General features: G+C 44.8%; 1 long non-coding RNA gene across 1 annotated transcript; it reads right to left on the reverse strand.

Moving 5' to 3' along the window:
• Window positions 1-265: 265 nt before the first annotated feature.
• Window positions 266-2,497, reverse strand: LOC138414633 (uncharacterized). Its single transcript, XR_011246934.1, has 3 exons — window positions 2,395-2,497; window positions 1,696-1,844; window positions 266-879 (listed from the first exon to the last, which is right to left on the reverse strand). It is a non-coding gene; the product is annotated as an uncharacterized lncRNA (long non-coding RNA).
• Between the last annotated feature and the right edge of the window lie 3,878 nt (window positions 2,498-6,375).

A 6,375-nucleotide genomic window follows, 5' to 3' on the forward strand; every position in this document is an offset into this window, starting at 1 on the left:
CCTTTCCTCAGGAAAAGTCTGAATCCAAAGCCCCATCCACAAAGCCTTTCTCATAACTGTATCCTGACTCCAAATCACTCCAGGACAAGAGCTGAGATTTCCCAACTCATGTCAGCCCAAGTTCCACAGGCCAAGGATCAGGCTCACTCTCCTAGAATTAGGCATCAAGTCCCGATAGATGTTGGTGCCTTGCCTTAGAATAGGGTATCCCCCGCACTGTTCCTTCCAAGTCTTGCCCTAATAAAGTCTACTCTAACAGGCCTGCTACATAGTCATAGTTATTTATTTTTTATGCTTGACCAAAATCATTTTCACAGAACACTTGAAAAAATATTCTCAGACCTTCTACCCTGTCTAGGTACATAGAGATAAAAGTGAAAGTGTTTGGTGCTCAGTCATGTCTAACTCATCGCAACCCTGTGGACTGTGGCTCACCAGGCTCCTCCGGAGGAATGAAACTAAGTGGGAGGGGACTGAAATTAGGCGGGGGGTGGGGGGTGGGGACTTGCCTCTGGTCCATTTGTATCCTGAGTGTCCTGTATTCATGGGCTCACTGCAGAATACACATGTGGTCCTGTTAAGCCACGGAGGGACCACCAGAATGCCTGCACAGAAAGAAGGACACAGCCCAAACTATGCCACCGATTTAGTTTATTTTCCACACAGGCTCTTTAGAGAACAGTCATCCCACCGCTTTAGATCTTCATCTTCCAGGGCTACAATTCCAGGCATAGAAAAGAGTCGGGAATGGATGTGAAAGTCTTGTAGTTATGACAAGCTTCGAATTCATGGATTTGTGAGAAATCTTCTAGGGCTGGTCTCCAGGCATGCTCAATAAACCTTCTGTCCAACTTTCCCGTGGCCACCAGAGCCACCCTTCTAAAATACAAATTTGATCATGACATTCATTAGAAGCATCCAGCAGTTTACCAAACTCTTCAGCAGGAAGCTCATTCCTCTCCGGGCTCTGGTATGGATTTCCCTCCACCACCCTCTGAGATATTAAGATCCCTTCCTACCACCGTGGCTTTCTCTTCTCCACTGGGGCAGGTCGACACTCCTCCCACTCTCTCAGCTGCCCCGCCTTCCTCCTGCTGACTTCATGCATCCTTTATGCTCTCCCTTGACGCTCTCTACTCTCTGACAACTTTCCCAATCTCTCTCCTCCCAAGCAAAGTCAATAACTCCTCTCTTTGATCCCGCAGATCTCAGGCGAACTCTCTTTGGGGCACTCCTCACACTAGGTTGCAATTATTTATCGAGATCTCTCTCCTGACCCATGTTGTGCTTGTCTTTTTACTTCAATTCCAGCACAATGTGTATCCGACACAGGAGATACCTGGGCTTCCTTTTCCCTTTCTTCCTCCTCCCAGGATGACCTATTTTCCAGGACGCGTTAAGCCCCTTTGGTGAGGGAGGAGAAGGAAAGTGAGAAACTCCTGGTAAAGCGTGACCTGTGCATCTGGGCTCACGGATACTTTTCTCAACTGAACCCGTCAGGGCTGTCTTGGGATAGGGCTCCTCTTCTAAGAGAAGACCTCAGATCGTGCAACCAGCTGTCCTTTTGCCATATTTCTAGCCCCTTTCTCCCAGAAGCTTCCAGACTCTCACATGCAGCGGACATGTGAGCAGCCCTCTGCACCAGCAAAGTTCCCTGGGGAGTCCTTGGCCAGTGCATGGTTGATTTGTACTCACTCTGAAGACAGCAGTTTTGCAGACGTGACCACACCCATTGCTGCAGCATTTCATTCCCCTGGGACAGGACTCATCTCCTGAGCACCTTTCAACACAAATTCCTGCAGTACCTTTGGGCACCTCTGGGCAGAATCCAGGTCTCTGTTGTCCTGAAACACAGAATGGTTTTGTGCAGTCTGGAATAGTCACCAAGACAGGCTTGAGAACGGCTGCTGGAGCCCTGAAGCCCTCATCGCTGGCAAGACTCCTCCCTCAGCCTTGACTTCTCCACTCTTACTCTTCAGCCCACGGTCTGGCCTCAGCAGAAAGTTCTCCCTGCTCCAAAGTCTGCACGATCTCAGAGGACAAGATGCCTTCCCAGTCATAACCCTCTTTTTCCTGCCTCATAAGCAGATCTTAGAGAAGTCTCTGCTCACAGAGGTCTCCAGCTCCCCGCTCACTTGTGTGAGTCCGTATGAGTTTGTCCTATAGCCCTGTGTGGAGTCCCACATCTGGGCAAGGGTCCTAATAGAGAGAATGCCACACTTGGCCCATGACTTCCAATCAGACCCAACCATGGGAAACGCAGGGTGAACTCTCATTTAGATCAAGGGAAATGCATGAGGGGATGCAGTTGCTTCCAGGCCAAACCATTCCCACATTTAGCACTGGGCTCTGAGCCTTCTCTGCTGTCGGCTAGGGTCCCCTCAGCACCCTCACCTTTGACAGGAGACTTCTGAGCCCAGGTCACCTCCAGCCCCATGATGATGAAAGCCAGCAGAACAAAGATAGTGCCTGTCTTCATGTTGGCCTCTGGTGTGGTGCAGGGGCAGAGCCCAGCTATAATTTATACTCTCAGTGTCACCAGAAAGGAGGGTGGGGTGGGAGGCAGTACAGCATGAAGAGTATTAAAATGTAAGCTCTCAAGGGAGTGTCCTTGTTCTAATTTCCTTGTTCTATTTCACAACTGTTTTCTCAGACTAGGGAATGGGTTCTAGGAGAGGCAAATATTAAACTGGAAAGCTCAGGAACATGTTTTAGCTCTTTAGTCATTACTCCATTACTTCTTAGCCCTGATTTCCCCAGTGTCTCTAGGAACCATAGCCAAATAAAAGAATTTTCTCCCTGTAAATTATATTATCAGAGTAAGAGCTTAAGCTAGGTGCTGTTTGGCAGGGCCCTTCTGGGGTCTCTTGCAGCTCCAGTTACACAAGGAGGGTGAATGTGTGCCTTGGAGCTGCCCCCATGGCTGAGGGTGGAACCACAGTGAGAGTGAAAAAGTCACTCATCTAAGGGGATGGATGTTCAAGACCACGAGCTGGGCAGGGCCCTTGAGAGCTGAGAGGCACGGCCAATCTTGGTGTCTGGTGGTCTCTGAGGCTACCCTGCTCCATACCAAGAAGTTTCTGGAGAGAAGGTTGTGTGGTTGCCCTACATGAGCAGAACTACAGCAGAAAGACACAAAAGGAGGGGCTTGTGTAAGGAGCCTAGCCCACTTTCCCATCTCAATTACAAAATCTCTGAGAAAGGTGTGTGCAGATACACCCCCAATGACAGTGGGAGTGAAGAGAAAGTCTGCTTTGTCCTTGGTGGTCAGAGGTCAGACAAGCACCTTAAGACCTCCTGTGGGGAGGCCTGGGCAGAGAAAGACTAAGTCAGCCAAGAGGGGGCTCAGCCTGTCCATCTCAGGCAGTGAGCTCACATTAGCATCTCAGAATCTCTGTAGGCTCAAAGCACACAAGCACCCAGGAATGACTCCTTAGTCTGAAGGAGGGACCAGGGTCCCTAGAGAGAAAGCTAAGTCCAGGTTGGAGGTCAATGGTGCCACACAGCACAGATCATAGCAAAGGGCAAGCCCAGATCCAAACCCATGACGACTGGCTGGACCCCGGGCTGCTATGTATTGTGTGATCGTGGGGCCAGGGCTGGACAGCTCCAAAGAGCTTGCAGGAGCATTCTCTGGAGCAGCACTGTTGGCAAGGAGAGGACTTGCCAAGAATATCTCCCCAAAAGTGACCGAGATACCATGACTATCCCCGAGTTAACATAATCTGTCAAAGTTCATTTTCACACAACAAACACATGATTGTGGTAAATAATTCCAACAATACAGATATATCCCGAGTAACCTTTCAGGAAGTAATCAATATTACCAGTTTGCTTTGTATTCTTCAAAGCTCTTTTCCTATGCTTTTGCATATATTTATGTGTGTATATAAACACATACTTTTTTGGCAGAAATTAAGTTATATGTATTATTTTACTTTATGCAGTTAATGTGATATCTTGGAGAGCTTTCCAGGTGAGTATCTTCTCTTTTAAAAAAAATAATAGCTACTATCTAAAATTCCATTTTATGAATAGTTTATAATTTATTTGGCCAAACTTTAATTGCTAAGACATTTAGCAGGTTTGTGGTTTTTTGTCATCAAACAATTTCTTGTGGATATGTATCATACACTTTGCAATGCATATATATATATATATATACAATTATATATCACACACATATATGTATAATTATATACACAATTATATATCAGTATTTCCCCAGAATAGATGCCTAAACATGAAAATACAAAGGATGCAAAGGAGCCATCTACTGAAAAGATACAAGATATTTGCCAAATTGTCCTCCAAAAAGACTATGCAATTTATGGTTCAGTAATGCACATATATGTATATCTCACACTTTATTTCACTATTGATGGGCACCTAAGTTTCTTTGCAGATATGAAATATACAGTGTGGAGAATATAGTCAATAATTATGTAATTTTTTTGTATGGTGACAGGTGACAACTAGACTTTTCCTGATGTCATTTTGAAGCATATAAAAATATTGAATCACTGTCTTGTCTCAGGAACTAACATAGTATTGTAGGTCAATTAAACTTCAAAAACAAACAAATTCATTGAAAAAGTATTCAGATTTGTAGCTACCAGAGGCAAGGCATTGGGAGTATTAGATAAGGGTAGTCAAAAGGTACAAATTTTCAGTTTTAAGTAAGTATTAGGGATATATAATAATATACAACGTGATATTGGGCAAGATTGAAGGCAAAAGGAGAAGAGGGCAGCAGAGGATGAGATGGTTTGTTGGCATCACCGATTCAATGGGCATGAAGGTGGGTGAATTCCAGGAGATGGTGAGGGACAGGGAGGCCTGGGGTATTGCAGTCCATGGGGTCACAAAGAGTGGGACATGACTTAGTGACCAAACAACATGATAAAAATAATTAACAGAGCTACACTTTACAAACAAAGGTTAAGAGAGTAGATCTTAAGAGTTCTTATCAGAAGGGAAAATATTTCTTTCTACTTCTTTACTATTGTATCTCTGGAGATGATGGATGTCCACTAGACTTCTGGTGATAATCGTCTCACAACGGATGTAAGTTAAATCATTGTTTTACACTTTAAATGTATACAGTGCTGTATGTCAATTATATCTCAATACAACTGAAAGGGAAAAAAAAAAAAGACCGTACCATTTACACTTCCTCCCACAGCAAAGGAGACGTGGATTTCTCACACACTGACCTAGTACATTTGTCATCTTTCTTCTCTGAGTTGAAGTTTTTCAGATTTTATTTACCTACTTGCAACTTACTATTTATTTTTGGCTCTTCCAGGTCTGCGTTTCTACTCAGGCCTTTCTCTAGTTGCAGCAAGTGGGGGCTACTCTCTTGTCACAGAGCTTGGGCTCTAGGCGACGGACTTCAGGAGCTGCAGCCCATGGGCTCTAAGCTCGGGCTCCATAGTTGTGGCCCATGGACAGTTGCTCTGCGGCACATGGGATCCTCCCAGATCAGGTTTTGAACCCACGTCTCGTGGATTCTTTACCACTGAGCCACCAGGGAAGTCTTATGCTTTTCTTAAGTATGTGAAGCTGAAAGTCGTTCAGTCGTGTCTGACTCTTTGCGACCCCATGAACTATACAGTCCATGAAATTCTCCAGGTCAGAATACCGGAGAGGGTAACCTTTCCCTTCTCCAGGGGATCTTCCCAACCCAGGAATCGAACCCAGGTCTCCTGCATTGCAGGTGGATTCTTTACCAAGTGAGCCATCAGGGAAGGCTTAAGTACAGGTGATTTATAATGTTGCATTACTTTGCTGAATCACGGCAAAGTGATTCAGTTATATATTGCTGTTGTTTTAGTCCCCAGGTACTGTCCATCTCTTTGTGACCCCATGGATTGTAGCCTGCCGGGCTTCTCTGTCCTTGGGATTTCCCAAGAAAGACTACAGGAGTGGGTTGCCATTTCTTTCTCCAGGGATCTTCCTGACCCAGGGATTGAACCCGTGCCTGCTGCATTTGCAGGTGGGTTCTTTACCACTAAGCCATCAGGCAAGCCATTATACATACATATCTGTTCTTTTCAAATGCTTTCCCATGATAGGTTATTACAAGATATGGAATATAGTTCCCTGTGCTATACAGTAGGTCTTTGTTATTTATCTATTTTCTATATAGTAGTAATTATCAAACTCCTAATTTACCCCTCCTCCCTTAAATTTTTAGTGGACTATCTCAAGCTGTGTAGTCCTATACTCCCCTTGGGATATATCCAAATTGGGAATATGAGGCAAAGAATTCTCACTACAGTAAAAGAACTTAATTGGCAGAAATTATATAACACAACATAATTTGCCTGCTACTCTAGCACGTCAAGTTCCCAGTATGAAGCAAAGGATAAT

The sequence above is a fragment of the Ovis canadensis genome, chromosome 11 (assembly GCF_042477335.2).
Source record: "Ovis canadensis isolate MfBH-ARS-UI-01 breed Bighorn chromosome 11, ARS-UI_OviCan_v2, whole genome shotgun sequence".
NCBI classification, from domain to species: Eukaryota; Metazoa; Chordata; class Mammalia; order Artiodactyla; family Bovidae; genus Ovis; species Ovis canadensis.